The sequence below is a fragment of the Sus scrofa genome, chromosome 18, assembly GCF_054392235.1.
Source record: "Sus scrofa isolate SSC_HxYL_T2T_F1_AM1 chromosome 18, Sscrofa_HxYL_maternal_Yorkshire_Landrace_v2.0, whole genome shotgun sequence".
NCBI classification, from domain to species: domain Eukaryota; kingdom Metazoa; phylum Chordata; class Mammalia; order Artiodactyla; family Suidae; genus Sus; species Sus scrofa.
In genome coordinates this window covers 718225-738727 of record NC_139400.1, presented here as the reverse complement: position 1 = coordinate 738727, position 20503 = coordinate 718225, and positions in this window count along the sequence as shown.

The following is a 20503-nucleotide window of genomic DNA, read 5'->3' as shown; positions in this document are numbered from 1 at the left end:
ACATAATAGGATAGAATAGAATAGAACAGAATAGAACAGAACAGAATGGAATAGAACAGAACAGAATAGAATAGAAAAGAATAGAATAGAATAGAATAGAATAGAATAGAATAGAATAGAATAGAATAGAATAGAATAGAACAGAATAGAATAGAATAGAACAGATCAGAATAGAATAGAATAGAATAGAACAGAATAGAATAGAACAGAACAGAATAGAATAGAATAGAATAGAATAGAATAGAATAGAATAGAATAGAACAGAATAGAACAGAATAGAATAGAATAGAATAGAACAGAATAGAATAGATTAGAACAGAACAGAATAGAATAGAATAGAATAGAACAGAATAGAGCAAAGTAGAACAGAACAAAATAGAATAGAATAGAATAGAATGGAATAGAACAGAACAGAACAGAACAGAACAGAAGAGAATAGAACAAAAGAGAATAGAACGGAACAGAACAGAACAGAACAGAATGCAATACATGAGAATAAAATAGAAGGGAATAGAACAGAACAAAACAGAACAGAATAGAATAGAACATAATAGGATAGAACAGAATAGAATAGAATAGAACAGAACAGAATAGAATAGAATAGAATAGATCAGAATAGAATAGAATAGAGTAGAACCGAACAGAACAGAATAGAATCGAATAGAATCGAATAGAGTCGAATAGAATAGAATACAATAGAATAGTGTCGAATCGAATAGAATCGAGTAGAATTGAAAAGAATAAAACAGAGCAACAGAACAGAATAGAATAGAAGAGAATAGAACAGAATATAATAGAATAGAATAGAAGAGAATAGAATAGAATAGAACAAAACAGAACAGAATAGAATAGAAGAGAATAAAATAGAATAGAACAGAATCGAATAGAACAGAATAGAATAGAATAGAATAGAACAGAATAGAGCAGAGTAGAATAGAACAAAATAGAATAGAATAGAATAGAATAGAATAGAATAGAATAGAATAGAATAGAATGGAATAGAACAAAACAGAACAGAACAGAACAGAAGAGAATAGAACAAAAGAGAATAGAATAGAACAGAACAGAACAGAACAGAACAGAATGCAATACATGAGAATAAAATAGAATGGAATAGAACAGAATAGAATAGAACAGAACAAAATATAACAGAATAGAATAGAACATAATAGGATAGAACAGAACAGAATAGAATAGAATAGAACAGAACAAAATAGAATGGAACAGAATAGAATAGAATAGAACAGAACAGAACAGAACAGAACAGAACAGAATAGAATAGAATAGAACAGAAAGGAATACAACAGATCAGAATAGAATAGAATAGAACAGAACAGAAGAGAATGGAACAGAATAGAATAGAACAGAACAGAATAGAATAGAATAGAACAGAACAGAATAGAATAGAATAGAACAGAATAAAACAGAATAGAATAGAATAGAAAGAATAGAATAGAGAGAACAGAACAGAATAGAATAGAATAGAATAGAACAGAACAGAATAGAACAGAAGGGAACAGAACAGAATAGAATAGACCAGAATAGAATAGGATAGAACAGAACATAATAGAATAGAATAGAACAGAACAAAATAGAATGGGTCAGAATATAATAGATTAGAACAGAACAGAATAGAATAGTTTAGAATAGAATAGAATAGAACAGACCAGAAAAGAATAGAACAGAATAGAATAGAATAGAACAGAATAGAATAGAACAGTGTAGAATAAAACAGAATAGAATAGAATAGAACAGAATAGAACAGAATAGAATAGAACAGAATAGAATTGAATAGAATAGAATAAAACAGAACAGAATAGAATTGACTAGAATAGAATAGAACAGAATAGAATAGAACAGAAGAGAATAGAATAGAATAGAATAGAAAAGAACAGAATAGAACAGAATAGAATAACATAGAATACAACAGAATAGAATAGAATGGAACAGAATTGAATATAATAGAATAGAATAGAACAGAACGGAATAGAATAGAATAGAATAGAATAGAACAGAACAGAATAGAATAGAATAGAATAGAATACAACAGAATAGAACACAACAGAAGAGAATAGAATAGAAAAGAATAGAACAGAATAGAATAGAATAGAGCAGAATAGAATAGAATAGAATAGAATAGAATAGAATAGAATATAACAGAACAGAACAGAATAGAATAGAATAGAATAGAATAGAAACGAACAGAGTAGAATAGATTAGAAAAGAATAGAATAAAATATAACAGAATAGAATTGAAAGAATAGAATAGAATAGAACAGAATAGAATAGAGTAGGACAGAAAAAATTAGAATAGGATAGAACAGAAAAGAACATAATAGAATAGAATAGAATAGAATAGAATAGAATAGAGTAGAATACAACAGAATAGAATAGAACAGAACAGAACAGAGTAGAACAGAATAGAAGAGTCTAGAATAGAGTAGAATAGAATAGAACAGAATAGAACAGAACAGAATGGAATAGAACAGAACAGAATAGAATCGAATAGAATTGAATAGAATAAAACAGAACAACAGAACAGAATAGAAGAGAAGAGAATAGAACAGAATAGAATAGAATAGAACAGAAGAGAATAGAAGAGAATAGAACAAAACAGAACAGAATAGAATAGAATAGAATAAAATAGAATAGAACAGAATAGAATAGAACAGAATAGAGTAGAATAGAATAGAACAGAATAGAGCAAAGTAGAACAGAACAAAATAGAATAGAATAGAATAGAATGGAATAGAACAGAACAGAACAGAACAGAACAGAAGAGAATAGAACAAAATAGAATAGAACAGAACAGAACAGAACAGAACAGAACAGAATGCAATAGATGAGAATAAAATAGAATGCAATAAAACAGAACAGAATAGAATAGAATACAATAGAACAGAACAGAATAGAACAGAACAGAATAGAATAGAATAGAACAGAACAGAACCGAATAGAATGGACTAGAATAGAATAGAAGAGAACAGAATAGAGTAGAATAGAATAGAACAGAATAGAATAGAATAGAATAGTAAAGAACAGAATAGAACAGAATATAATAGTTTAGAATAGAATAGAATAGAATAGAATAGAACAGAATAGAATAGAATAGATTAGAACAGAATAGAATAGCATAGAATACAACAGAATAGAATAGAATGGAACAGAATAGAATATAATAGAATAGAATAGAACAGAACAGAATAGAATAGAATAGAATAGAACAGAACAGAATAGAATAGAATAGAATAGAACGCAACAGAATAGAACAGAAGAGAATAGAATAGAATAGAATAGAATAGAATAGAATAGAATAGAATAGAATAGAATAGAACAGAATAGAATAGAATAGAATACAATAGAATAGAAGAATAGAACAGAACAGAACAGAATAGAATAGAATAGAATAGAAACGAACAGAGTAGAATAGGTTAGAAAAGAATAGAATAGAATAGAACAGAATAGAATAGAATAGGACAGAAAAGAATAGAATAGAATAGGATAGAACACAAAAGAACATAATAGAATAGTATAGAATAGAATAGAATACAACAGAATAGAATAAAACAGAACAGAACAGAGTAGAACAGAATAGAAGAGACTAGAATAGAGTAGAATAGAATAGAACAGAATAGAACAGAACAGAATGGAATAGAACAGAACAGAATAGAATAGAAAAGAATAGAATAGAATAGAATAGAATAGAATAGAATAGAATAGAATAGAATAGAACAGAATAGAATAGAATAGAACAGAAGAGAATAGAAGAGAATAGAACAAAACAGAACAGAATAGAATAGAATAGAATAAAATAGAATAGAACAGAATAGAATAGAACAGAATAGAATAGAATAGAATAGAACAGAATAGAGCAAACTAGAACAGAACAAAATAGAATAGAATAGAATAGAATGGAATAGAACAGAACAGAACAGAACAGAACAGAAGAGAATAGAACAAAATAGAATAGAACAGAACAGAACAGAACAGAACAGAACAGAATGCAATAGATGAGAATAAAAGAGAATGCAATAAAACAGAACAGAATAGAATAGAATACAATAGAACAGAACAGAATAGAACAGAACAGAATAGAATAGAATAGAACAGAACAGAACCGAATAGAATGGACTAGAATAGAATAGAAGAGAACAGAATAGAGTAGAATAGAATAGAACAGAATAGAATAGAATAGAATAGTAAAGAACAGAATAGAACAGAATATAATAGTTTAGAATAGAATAGAATAGAATAGAATAGAACAGAATAGAATAGAATAGATTAGAACAGAATAGAATAGCATAGAATACAACAGAATAGAATAGAATGGAACAGAATAGAATATAATAGAATAGAATAGAACACAACAGAATAGAATAGAATAGAATAGAACAGAACAGAATAGAATAGAATAGAATAGAACACAACAGAAGAGAATAGAATAGAATAGAATAGAATAGAATAGAATAGAATAGAATAGAACAAAATAGAATAGAATAGAATACAATAGAATAGAAGAATAGAACAGAACAGAACAGAATAGAATAGAATAGAATAGAAACGAACAGAGTAGAATAGGTTAGAAAAGAATAGAATAGATTAGAACAGAATAGAATAGAATAGGACAGAAAAGAATAGAATAGAATAGGATAGAACACAAAAGAACATAATAGAATAGTATAGAATAGAATAGAATACAACAGAATAGAATAAAACAGAACAGAACAGAGTAGAACAGAATAGAAGAGACTAGAATAGAGTAGAATAGAATAGAACAGAATAGAACAGAACAGAATGGAATAGAACAGAACAGAATAGAATAGAAAAGAATAGAATAGAATAGAATAGAATAGAATAGAACAGATCAGAATAGAATAGAATAGAATAGAACAGAATAGAATAGAACAGAACAGAATAGAACAGAATAGAATAGAACAGAACAGAATAGAATAGAATAGAATAGAATAGAATAGAACAGAATAGAACAGAATAGAATAGAATAGAATAGAACAGAATAGAATAGATTAGAACAGAACAGAATAGAATAGAATAGAATAGAATAGAATAGAATAGAACAGAATAGAATAGAATAGAATAGAACAGATCAGAATAGAATAGAATAGAGTAGAACAGAACAGAACAGAATAGAATCGAATAGAATCGAATAGAGTCGAATAGAGTCGAATAGAATAGAATACAATAGAATAGTGTCGAATCGAATAGAATCGAGTAGAATTGAATAGAATAAAACAGAACAACAGAACAGAATAGAATAGAAGAAAATAGAACAGAATATAATAGAAGAGAATAGAAGAGAATAGAATAGAATAGAACAAAACAGAACATAATAGAATAGAAGAGAATAAAATAGAATAGAACAGAATCGAATAGAACAGAATAGAATAGAATAGAATAGAACAGAATAGAGCAGAGTAGAATAGAACAAAATAGAATAGAATAGAATAGAATAGAATAGAATAGAATAGAAGAGAATAGAATAGAATGGAATAGAACAAAACAGAACAGAACAGAACAGAAGAGAATAGAACAAAAGAGAATAGAATAGAACAGAACAGAACAGAACAGAACAGAATGCAATACATGAGAATAAAATAGAATGGAATAGAACAGAATAGAATAGAACAGAACAAAACAGAACAGAATAGAATAGAACATAATAGGATAGAACAGAACAGAATAGAATAGAATAGAACAGAACAAAATAGAATGGAACAGAATAGAATAGAATAGAACAGAACAGAACAGAACAGAACAGAATAGAATAGAATAGAACAGAAAGGAATACAACAGATCAGAATAGAATAGAATAGAACAGAACAGAAGAGAATGGAACAGAATAGAATAGAACAGAACAGAATAGAAAATAATAGAACAGAATAGAATAGAAAAGAACAGAATAGAACAGAATAGAATAGAACAGAATAGAATAGAATGGACTAGAATAGAATAGAATAGAATAGAATAGAATAGAATAGACTAGAACAGAACAGAATAGAGTAGAATAGAACAGAACAGAATAGAATAGAATAGAACAGAACAGAATAGAATAGAATAGAACAGAATAAAACAGAATAGAATAGAATAGAAAGAATAGAATAGAGAGAACAGAACAGAATAGAATAGAATAAATAGAACAGAACAGAATAGAACAGAAGGGAACAGAACAGAATAGAATAGAACAGAAAAGAATAGGATAGAACAGAACATAATAGAATAGAATAGAACAGAACAAAATAGAATGGATCAGAATATAATAGATTAGAACAGAACAGAATAGAATAGTTTAGAATAGAATAGAATAGAACAGACCAGAAAAGAATAGAACAGAATAGAATAGAATAGAACAGAATAGAATAGAACAGTGTAGAATAAAACAGAATAGAATAGAATAGAACAGAATAGAACAGAATAGAATAGAACAGAATAGAATTGAATAGAATAGAATAAAACAGAACAGAATAGAATTGACTAGAATAGAATAGAACAGAATATAATAGAACAGAAGAGAATAGAATAGAATAGAATAGAAAAGAACAGAATAGAACAGAATAGAATAACATAGAATACAACAGAATAGAATAGAATTGAACAGAATTGAATATAATAGAATAGAATAGAACAGAACGGAATAGAATAGAATAGAATAGAATAGAACAGAACAGAATAGAATAGAATAGAATAGAATACAACAGAATAGAACACAACAGAAGAGAATAGAATAGAAAAGAATAGAACAGAATAGAATAGAATAGAGCAGAATAGAATAGAATAGAATAGAATAGAATAGAATAGAATATAACAGAACAGAATAGAATAGAATAGAATAGAATAGAAACGAACAGAGTAGAATAGATTAGAAAAGAATAGAATAAAATAGAACAGAATAGAATTGAAAGAATAGAATAGAATAGAACAGAATAGAATAGAATAGGACAGAAAAAATTAGAATAGGATAGAACAGAAAAGAACATAATAGAATAGAATAGAATAGAATAGAATAGAATAGAGTAGAATACAACAGAATAGAATAGAACAGAACAGAACAGAGTAGAACAGAATAGAAGAGTCTAGAATAGAGTAGAATAGAATAGAACAGAATAGAACAGAACAGAATGGAATAGAACAGAACAGAATAGAATCGAATAGAATTGAATAGAATAAAACAGAACAACAGAACAGAATAGAATAGAAGAGAATAGAACAGAATAGAACAGAATATAATAGAATAGAATAGAAGAGAATAGAATAGAATAGAACAAAACAGAACAGAATAGAATAGAAGAGAATAAAATAGAATAGAACAGAATCGAATAGAACAGAATAGAATAGAATAGAATAGAACAGAATAGAGCAGAGTAGAATAGAACAAAATAGAATAGAATAGAATAGAATAGAATAGAATGGAATAGAACAAAACAGAACAGAACAGAACAGAAGAGAATAGAACAAAAGAGAATAGATTAGAACAGAACAGAACAGAACAGAACAGAATGCAATACATGAGAATAAAATAGAATGGAATAGAACAGAATAGAATAGAACAGAACAAAACAGAACAGAATAGAATAGAACATAATAGGATAGAACAGAACAGAATAGAATAGAATAGAACAGAACAAAATAGAATGGAACAGAATAGAATAGAATAGAACAGAACAGAACAGAACAGAACAGAATAGAATAGAATAGAACAGAAAGGAATACAACAGATCAGAATAGAATAGAATAGAACAGAACAGAAGAGAATGGAACAGAATAGAATAGAACAGAACAGAATAGAATAGAACAGAATAGAATAGAATAGAATAGAATAGAATAGAAAAGAACAGAATAGAACAGAATAGAATAGTTTAGAATAGAATAGAATAGAAGAGAACAGAATAGAATAGACTAGAACTGCACAGAACAGAATAGAATCGAATAGAATCGAATACAGTCGAATAGAGTCGAATAGAATAGAATACAATAGAATAGTGTCGAATTGAATAGAATCGAATAGAATCGAATAGAATAAAACCGAACAACAGAACAGAATAGAATAGAATAGAATAGAACAGAATAGAACAGAATATAATAGAATAGAAGAGAATAGAATAGAATAGAACAAAACAGAACAGAATAGAATAGAATAGAATAAAATAGAATAGAACAGAATAGAATAGAACAGAATAGAATAGAATAGAATAGAACAGAATAGAGCAGAGTAGAACAGAACAAAATAGAATAGAATAGAATAGAATGGAATAGAACAGAACAGAACAGAAGAGAATAGAACAAAATAGAATAGAACAGAACAGAACAGAACAGAAAAGAACAGAATGCAATAGATGAGAATAAAATAGAATGCAATAAAACAGAACAGAATAGAATAGAATACAATAGAACAGAACAGAATAGAATAGAATATAACAGAACAGAACCGAATAGAATGGACTAGAATAGATAGAAGAGAACAGAATAGAATAGAATAGAATAGAACAGAATAGAATAGAATAGAATATTAAAGAACAGAATAGAACAGAATATAATAGTTTAGAATAGAATAGAATAGAATAGAATAGAATAGAACAGAATAGAATAGAATAGATTAGAACAGAATAGAATAGCATAGAATACAACAGAATAGAATAGAATGGAACAGAATAGAATAGAATAGAATAGAACAGAACAGAATAGAATAGAATAGAATAGAACACAACAGAATAGAATAGAACAGAACAGAACAGAGTAGAACAGAATAGAAGAGTCTAGAATAGAGTAGAATAGAATAGAGCAGAATAGAACAGAACAGAATGGAATAGAACAGAACAGAACAGAACAGAACAGAAGAGAATAGAACAAAATAGAATAGAACAGAACAGAACAGAACAGAACAGAATGCAATAGATGAGAATAAAATAGAATGCAATAAAACAGAACAGAATAGTATAGAATACAATAGAACAGAACAGAATAGAACAGAACAGAATAGAATAGAATAGAACAGAACAGAACCGAATAGAATGGACTAGAATAGAATAGAAGAGAACAGAATAGAGTAGAATAGAATAGAACAGAATAGAATAGAATAGAATAGTAAAGAACAGAATAGAACAGAATATAATAGTTTAGAATAGAATAGAATAGAATAGAATAGAACAGAATAGAATAGAATAGATTAGAACAGAATAGAATAGCATAGAATACAACAGAATAGAATAGAATGGAACAGAATAGAATATAATAGAATAGAATAGAACAGAACAGAATAGAATAGAATAGAATAGAACAGAACAGAATAGAATAGAATAGAATAGAACACAACAGAATAGAACAGAAGAGAATAGAATAGAATAGAACAGAATAGAATAGAATAGAATAGAATAGAATAGAATAGAATAGAATAGAATAGAATAGAACAGAATAGAATAGAATAGAATACAATAGAATAGAAGAATAGAACAGAACAGAACAGAATAGAGTAGAATAGAATAGAAACGAACAGAGTAGAATAGGTTAGAAAAGAATAGAATAGAATAGAACAGAATAGAATAGAATAGGACAGAAAAGAATAGAATAGAATAGGATAGAACACAAAAGAACATAATACAATAGTATAGAATAGAATAGAATACAACAGAATAGAATAAAACAGAACAGAACAGAGTAGAACAGAATAGAAGAGACTAGAATAGAGTAGAATAGAATAGAACAGAATAGAACAGAACAGAATGGAATAGAACAGAATAGAATAGAAAAGAATAGAATAGAATAGAATAGAATAGAATAGAATAGAATAGAATAGAATAGAATAGAATAGAATAGAATAGAATAGAACAGAATAGAATAGAATAGAACAGATCAGAATAGAATAGAATAGAATAGAACAGAATAGAATAGAACAGAACAGAATAGAATAGAATAGAATAGAATAGAATAGAATAGAATAGAATAGAACAGAATAGAACAGAATAGAATAGAATAGAATAGAACAGAATAGAATAGATTAGAACAGAACAGAATAGAATAGAATAGAATAGAACAGAATAGAGCAAAGTAGAACAGAACAAAATAGAATAGAATAGAATAGAATGGAATAGAACAGAACAGAACAGAACAGAACAGAAGAGAATAGAACAAAAGAGAATAGAACGGAACAGAACAGAACAGAACAGAATGCAATACATGAGAATAAAATAGAAGGGAATAGAACAGAATAGAATAGAACAGAACAAAACAGAACAGAATAGAATAGAACATAATAGGATAGAACAGAATAGAATAGAATAGAACAGAACAGAATAGAATAGAATAGAATAGATCAGAATAGAATAGAATAGAGTAGAACCGAACAGAACAGAATAGAATCGAATAGAATCGAATAGAGTCGAATAGAGTCGAATAGAATAGAATACAATAGAATAGTGTCGAATCGAATAGAATCGAGTAGAATTGAAAAGAATAAAACAGAGCAACAGAACAGAATAGAATAGAAGAGAATAGAACAGAATATAATAGAATAGAATAGAAGAGAATAAAATAGAATAGAACAAAACAGAACAGAATAGAATAGAAGAGAATAAAATAGAATAGAACAGAATCGAATAGAACAGAATAGAATAGAATAGAATAGAACAGAATAGAGCAGAGTAGAATAGAACAAAATAGAATAGAATAGAATAGAATAGAATAGAATAGAAGAGAATAGAATAGAATGGAATAGAACAAAACAGAACAGAACAGAACAGAAGAGAATAGAACAAAAGAGAATAGAATAGAACAGAACAGAACAGAACAGAACAGAATGCAATACATGAGAATAAAATAGAATGGAATAGAACAGAATAGAATAGAACAGAACAAAATATAACAGAATAGAATAGAACATAATAGGATAGAACAGAAGAGAATAGAATAGAATAGAACAGAACAAAATAGAATGGAACAGAATAGAATAGAATAGAACAGAACAGAACAGAACAGAACAGAACAGAATAGAATAGAATAGAACAGAAAGGAATACAACAGATCAGAATAGAATAGAATAGAACAGAACAGAAGAGAATGGAACAGAATAGAATAGAACAGAACAGAATAGAATAGAATAGAACAGAACAGAATAGAATAGAATAGAACAGAATAAAACAGAATAGAATAGAATAGAAAGAATAGAATAGAGAGAACAGAACAGAATACAATAGAATAGAATAGAACAGAACAGAATAGAACAGAAGGGAACAGAACAGAATAGAATAGACCAGAATAGAATAGGATAGAACAGAACATAATAGAATAGAATAGAACAGAACAAAATAGAATGGGTCAGAATATAATAGATTAGAACAGAACAGAATAGAATAGTTTAGAATAGAATAGAATAGAACAGACCAGAAAAGAATAGAACAGAATAGAATAGAATAGAACAGAATAGAATAGAACAGTGTAGAATAAAACAGAATAGAATAGAATAGAACAGAATAGAACAGAATAGAATAGAACAGAATAGAATTGAATAGAATAGAATAAAACAGAACAGAATAGAATTGACTAGAATAGAATAGAACAGAATAGAATAGAACAGAAGAGAATAGAATAGAATAGAATAGAAAAGAACAGAATAGAACAGAATAGAATAACATAGAATACAACAGAATAGAATAGAATGGAACAGAATTGAATATAATAGAATAGAATAGAACAGAACGGAATAGAATAGAATAGAATAGAATAGAACAGAACAGAATAGAATAGAATAGAATAGAATACAACAGAATAGAACACAACAGAAGAGAATAGAAAAGAAAAGAATAGAACAGAATAGAATAGAATAGAGCAGAATAGAATAGAATAGAATAGAATAGAATATAACAGAACAGAACAGAATAGAATAGAATAGAATAGAATAGAAACGAACAGAGTAGAATAGATTAGAAAAGAATAGAATAAAATATAACAGAATAGAATTGAAAGAATAGAATAGAATAGAACAGAATAGAATAGAGTAGGACAGAAAAAATTAGAATAGGATAGAACAGAAAAGAACATAATAGAATAGAATAGAATAGAATAGAATAGAATAGAGTAGAATACAACAGAATAGAATAGAACAGAACAGAACAGAGTAGAACAGAATAGAAGAGTCTAGAATAGAGTAGAATACAATAGAACAGAATAGAACAGAACAGAATGGAATAGAACAGAACAGAATAGAATCGAATAGAATTGAATAGAATAAAACAGAACAACAGAACAGAATAGAAGAGAAGAGAATAGAACAGAATAGAATAGAATAGAACAGAAGAGAATAGAAGAGAATAGAACAAAACAGAACAGAATAGAATAGAATAGAATAAAATAGAATAGAACAGAATAGAATAGAACAGAATAGAATAGAATAGAATAGAACAGAATAGAGCAAAGTAGAACAGAACAAAATAGAATAGAATAGAATAGAATGGAATAGAACAGAACAGAACAGAACAGAACAGAAGAGAATAGAACAAAATAGAATAGAACAGAACAGAACAGAACAGAACAGAACAGAATGCAATAGATGAGAATAAAATAGAATGCAATAAAACAGAACAGAATAGAATAGAATACAATAGAACAGAACAGAATAGAACAGAACAGAATAGAATAGAATAGAACAGAACAGAACCGAATAGAATGGACTAGAATAGAATAGAAGAGAACAGAATAGAGTAGAATAGAATAGAACAGAATAGAATAGAATAGAATAGTAAAGAACAGAATAGAACAGAATATAATAGTTTAGAATAGAATAGAATAGAATAGAATAGAACAGAATAGAATAGAATAGATTAGAACAGAATAGAATAGCATAGAATACAACAGAATAGAATAGAATGGAACAGAATAGAATATAATAGAATAGAATAGAACAGAACAGAATAGAATAGAATAGAATAGAACAGAACAGAATAGAATAGAATAGAATAGAACACAACAGAATAGAACAGAAGAGAATAGAATAGAATAGAATAGAATAGAATAGAATAGAATAGAATAGAATAGAATAGAATAGAATAGAATAGAACAGAATAGAATAGAATAGAATACAATAGAATAGAAGAATAGAACAGAACAGAACAGAATAGAATAGAATAGAATAGAAACGAACAGAGTAGAATAGGTTAGAAAAGAATAGAATAGAATAGAACAGAATAGAATAGAATAGGACAGAAAAGAATAGAATAGAATAGGATAGAACACAAAAGAACATAATAGAATAGTATAGAATAGAATAGAATACAACAGAATAGAATAAAACAGAACAGAACAGAGTAGAACAGAATAGAAGAGACTAGAATAGAGTAGAATAGAATAGAACAGAATAGAACAGAACAGAATGGAATAGAACAGAACAGAATAGAATAGAAAAGAATAGAATAGAATAGAATAGAATAGAATAGAATAGAATAGAATAGAATAGAATAGAACAGAATAGAATAGAATAGAACAGAAGAGAATAGAAGAGAATAGAACAAAACAGAACAGAATAGAATAGAATAGAATAAAATAGAATAGAACAGAATAGAATAGAACAGAATAGAATAGAATAGAATAGAACAGAATAGAGCAAACTAGAACAGAACAAAATAGAATAGAATAGAATAGAATGGAATAGAACAGAACAGAACAGAACAGAACAGAAGAGAATAGAACAAAATAGAATAGAACAGAACAGAACAGAACAGAACAGAACAGAATGCAATAGATGAGAATAAAAGAGAATGCAATAAAACAGAACAGAATAGAATAGAATACAATAGAACAGAACAGAATAGAACAGAACAGAATAGAATAGAATAGAACAGAACAGAACCGAATAGAATGGACTAGAATAGAATAGAAGAGAACAGAATAGAGTAGAATAGAATAGAACAGAATAGAATAGAATAGAATAGTAAAGAACAGAATAGAACAGAATATAATAGTTTAGAATAGAATAGAATAGAATAGAATAGAACAGAATAGAATAGAATAGATTAGAACAGAATAGAATAGCATAGAATACAACAGAATAGAATAGAATGGAACAGAATAGAATATAATAGAATAGAATAGAACAGAACAGAATAGAATAGAATAGAATAGAACAGAACAGAATAGAATAGAATAGAATAGAACACAACAGAATAGAACAGAAGAGAATAGAATAGAATAGAATAGAATAGTATAGAATAGAATAGAATAGAACAGAATAGAATAGAATAGAATACAATAGAATAGAAGAATAGAACAGAACAGAACAGAATAGAATAGAATAGAATAGAAACGAACAGAGTAGAATAGGTTAGAAAAGAATAGAATAGATTAGAACAGAATAGAATAGAATAGGACAGAAAAGAATAGAATAGAATAGGATAGAACACAAAAGAACATAATAGAATAGTATAGAATAGAATAGAATACAACAGAATAGAATAAAACAGAACAGAACAGAGTAGAACAGAATAGAAGAGACTAGAATATAGTAGAATAGAATAGAACAGAATAGAACAGAACAGAATGGAATAGAACAGAACAGAATAGAATAGAAAAGAATAGAATAGAATAGAATAGAATAGAATAGAACAGATCAGAATAGAATAGAGTAGAATAGAACAGAATAGAATACAACAGAACAGAATAGAACAGAATAGAATAGAACAGAACAGAATAGAATAGAATAGAATAGAATAGAATAGAACAGAATAGAACAGAATAGAATAGAATAGAATAGAACAGAATAGAATAGATTAGAACAGAACAGAATAGAATAGAATAGAATAGAATAGAATAGAATAGAATAGAATAGAATAGAATAGAATAGAATAGAATAGAATAGAACAGAACAGAATAGAATAGAATAGAATAGATCAGAATAGAATAGAATAGAGTAGAACAGAACAGAACAGAATAGAATCGAATAGAATCGAATAGAGTCGAATAGAGTCGAATAGAATAGAATACAATAGAATAGTGTCGAATCGAATAGAATCGAGTAGAATTGAATAGAATAAAACAGAACAACAGAACAGAATAGAATAGAAGAAAATAGAACAGAATATAATAGAAGAGAATAGAAGAGAATAGAATAGAATAGAACAAAACAGAACAGAATAGAATAGAAGAGAATAAAATAGAATAGAACAGAATCGAATAGAACAGAATAGAATAGAATAGAATAGAACAGAATAGAGCAGAGTAGAATAGAACAAAATAGAATAGAATAGAATAGAATAGAGTAGAATAGAATAGAATAGAAGAGAATAGAATAGAATGGAATAGAACAAAACAGAACAGAACAGAACAGAAGAGAATAGAACAAAAGAGAATAGAATAGAACAGAACAGAACAGAACAGAACAGAATGCAATACATGAGAATATAATAGAATGGAATAGAACAGAATAGAATAGAACAGAACAAAACAGAACAGAATAGAATAGAACATAATAGGATAGAACAGAACAGAATAGAATAGAATAGAACAGAACAAAATAGAATGGAACAGAATAGAATAGAATAGAACAGAACAGAACAGAACAGAACAGAATAGAATAGAATAGAACAGAAAGGAATACAACAGATCAGAATAGAATAGAATAGAACAGAACAGAAGAGAATGGAACAGAATAGAATAGAACAGAACAGAATAGAATAGAATAGAATAGAATAGAATAGAATAGAAAAGAACAGAATAGAACAGAATAGAATAGTTTAGAATAGAATAGAATAGAACAGAACAGAATAGAATAGACTAGAACTGCACAGAACAGAATAGAATCGAATAGAATCGAATAGAGTCGAATAGAGTCGAATAGAATAGAATACAAAAGAATAGTGTCGAATTGAATAGAATCGAATAGAATAAAACAGAACAACAGAACAGAATACAATAGAATAGAATAGAACAGAATAGAACAGAATATAATAGAGTAGAATAGAAGAGAATAGAATAGAATAGAACAAAACAGAACAGAATAGAATAGAATAGAATAAAATAGAATAGAACAGAATAGAATAGAACAGAATAGAATAGAATAGAATAGAATAGAACAGAATAGAGCAGAGTAGAATAGAACAAAATAGAATAGAATAGAATAGAATAGAATGGAATAGAACAGAACAGAACAGAACAGAACAGAACAGAAGAGAATAGAACAAAATAGAATAGAACAGAACAGAACAGAACAGAACAGAACAGAACAGAATGCAATAGATGAGAATAAAATAGAATGCAATAGAACAGAACAGAATAGAATAGATACAATAGAACAGAACAGAATAGAAGAGAACAGAATAGAATAGAATAGAACAGAACAGAACCGAATAGAATGGACTAGAATAGAATAGAAGAGAACAGAATAGAATAGAATAGAATAGAACAGAATAGAATAGAATAGAATAGTAAAGAACAGAATAGAAGAGAATATAATAATTTAGAATAGAATAGAATAGAATAGAATAGAACAGAACAGAATAGAATAGATTAGAACAGAATAGAATAGCATAGAATACAACAGAATAGAATAGAATGGAACAGAATAGAATATAATAGAATAGAATAGAACAGAACAGAATAGAATAGAATAGAATAGAACAGAACAGAATAGAATAGAATAGAATAGAACACAACAGAATAGAACAGAAGAGAATAGAATAGAATAGAATAGAATAGAATAGAATAGAATAGAATAGAATAGAATAGAACAGAACAGAATAGAATAGAATAGAACAGAACAGAATAGAATAGAATAGAATAGATCAGAATAGAATAGAATAGAGTAGAACAGAACAGAACAGAATAGAATCGAATAGAATCGAATAGAGTCGAATAGAGTCGAATAGAATAGAATACAATAGAATAGTGTCGAATCGAATAGAATCGAGTAGAATTGAATAGAATAAAACAGAACAACAGAACAGAATAGAATAGAAGAGAATAGAACAGAATATAATAGAATAGAATAGAAGAGAATAGAATAGAATAGAACAAAACAGAACAGAATAGATTAGAAGAGAATAAAATAGAATAGAACAGAATCGAATAGAACAGAATAGAATAGAACAGAATAGAGCAGAGTAGAATAGAACAAAATACAATAGAATAGAATAGAATAGATGAGAAGAGAATAGAATAGAATGGAATAGAACAAAACAGAACAGAACAGAACAGAAGAGAATAGAACAAAAGAGAATAGAATGGAACAGAACAGAACAGAACAGAATGCAATACATGAGAATAAAATAGAAGGGAATAGAACAGAATAGAATAGAACAGAACAAAACAGAACAGAATAGAATAGAACATAATAGGATAGAACAGAATAGAATAGAATAGAACAGAACAGAATAGAATAGAATAGAAAAATCAGAATAGAATAGAATAGAGTAGAACCGAAGAGAACAGAATAGAATCGAATAGAATCGAATAGAGTCGAATAGAGTCGAATAGAATAGAATACAATAGAATAGTGTCGAATCGAATAGAATCGAGTAGAATTGAAAAGAATAAAACAGAACAACAGAACAGAATAGAATAGAAGAGAATAGAACAGAATATAATAGAATAGAATAGAAGAGAATAGAATAGAATAGAACAAAACAGAACAGAATAGAATAGAAGAGAATAAAATAGAATAGAACAGAATCGAATAGAACAGAATAGAATAGAATAGAATAGAACAGAATAGAGCAGAGTAGAATAGAACAAAATAGAATAGAATAGAATAGAATAGAATAGAAGAGAATAGAATAGAATGGAATAGAACAAAACAGAACAGAACAGAACAGAAGAGAATAGAACAAAAGAGAATAGAATAGAACAGAACAGAACAGAACAGAACAGAATGCAATACATGAGAATAAAATAGAATGGAATAGAACAGAATAGAATAGAACAGAACAAAACAGAACAGAATAGAATAGAACATAATAGGATAGAACAGAACAGAATAGAATAGAATAGAACAGAACAAAATAGAATGGAACAGAATAGAATAGAATAGAACAGAACAGAACAGAACAGAGCAGAATAGAATAGAATAGAACAGAAAGGAATACAACAGATCAGAATAGAATAGAATAGAACAGAACAGAAGAGAATGGAACAGAATAGAATAGAACAGAACAGAATAGAATAGAACAGAATAGAATAGAATAGAATAGAATAGAAAAGAACAGAATAGAACAGAATAGAATAGTTTAGAATAGAATAGAATAGAACAGAACAGAATAGAATAGACTAGAACTGCACAGAACAGAATAGAATCGAATAGAATCGAATAGAGTCGAATAGAGTCGAATAGAATAGAATACAATAGAATAGTGTCGAATTGAATAGAATCGAATAGAATCGAATAGAATAAAACCGAACAACAGAACAGAATAGAATAGAATAGAATAGAACAGAATAGAACAGAATATAATAGAATAGAAGAGAATAGAATAGAATAGAACAAAACAGAACAGAATAGAATAGAATAGAATAAAATAGAATAGAACAGAATAGAATAGAACAGAATAGAATAGAATAGAATAGAACAGAATAGAGCAGAGTAGAACAGAACAAAATAGAATAGAATAGAATAGAATGGAATAGAACAGAACAGAACAGAAGAGAATAGAACAAAATAGAATAGAACAGAACAGAACAGAACAGAAAAGAACAGAATGCAATAGATGAGAATAAAATAGAATGCAATAAAACAGAACAGAATAGAATAGAATACAATAGAACAGAACAGAATAGAACAGAACAGAATAGAATAGAATATAACAGAACAGAACCGAATAGAATGGACTAGAATAGAATAGAAGAGAACAGAATAGAATAGAATAGAATAGAACAGAATAGAATAGAATAGAATATTAAAGAACAGAATAGAACAGAATATAATAGTTTAGAATAGAATAGAATAGAATAGAATAGAATAGAATAGAACAGAATAGAATAGAATAGATTAGAACAGAATAGAATAGCATAGAATACAACAGAATAGAATAGAATGGAACAGAATAGAATAGAATAGAATAGAACAGAACAGAATAGAATAGCATAGAATAGAACACAACAGAATAGAATAGAACAGAACAGAACAGAGTAGAACAGAATAGAAGAGTCTAGAATAGAGTAGAATAGAATAGAACAGAATAGAACAGAACAGAAAGGAATAGAACAGAACAGAATAGAATCGAATAGAATTGAATAGAATAAAACAGAACAACAGAACAAAAGAGAATAGAACAAAAGAGAATAGATTAGAACAGAACAGAACAGAACAGAACAGAATGCAATACATGAGAATAAAATCGAATGGAATAGAACAGAATAGAATAGAACAGAACAAAACAGAACAGAATAGAATAGAACATAATAGGATAGAACAGAACAGAATATTATAGAATAGAACAGAACAAAATAGAATGGAACAGAATAGAATAGAATAGAACAGAACAGAACAGAACAGAACAGAATAGAATAGAATAGAATAGAACAGAAAGGAATACAACAGATCAGAATAGAATAGAATAGAACAGAACAGAAGAGAATGGAACAGAATAGAATAGAACAGAACAGAATAGAATAGAATAGAACAGAATAGAATAGAATAGAATAGAAAAGAACAGAATAGAACAGAATAGAATAGTTTAGAATAGAATAGAATAGAACAGAACAGAATAGAATAGACTAGAACTGCACAGAACAGAATAGAATCGAATAGAATCGAATAGAGTCGAATAGAGTCGAATAGAATAGAATACAATAGAATAGTGTCGAATTGAATAGAATCGAATAGAATCGAATAGAATAAAACAGAACAACAGAACAGAATAGAATAGAATAGAATAGAACAGAATAGAACAGAATATAATAGAATAGAATAGAAGAGAATAGAATAGAATAGAACAAAACAGAACAGAATAGAATAGAATAGAATAAAATAGAATAGAACAGAATCGAATAGAACAGAATAGAATAGAATAGAATAGAACAGAATAGAGCAGAGTAGAATAGAACAAAATAGAATACAATAGAATAGAATGGAATAGAACAGAACAGAAAAGAAGAGAATAGAACAAAATAGAATAGAACAGAACAGAACAGAACAGAACAGAATGCAATAGATGAGAATAAAATAGAATGCAATAAAACAGAACAGAATAGAATAGAATACAATAGAACAGAACAGAATAGAACAGAACAGTATAGAATAGAATAGAACAGAACAGAACCGAATAGAATGGACTAGAATAGAATAGAAGAGAACAGAATAGAATAGAATAGAATAGAACAGAATAGAATGGAATAGAATAGTAAAGAACAGAATAGAACAGAATATAATAGTTTAGAATAGAATAGAATAGAATAGAATAGAACAGAATAGAATAGAATAGATTAGAACAGAATAGAATAGGATAGAATACAACAGAATAGAATAGAATGGAACAGAATAGAATATAATAGAATAGAATAGAACAGAACAGAATAG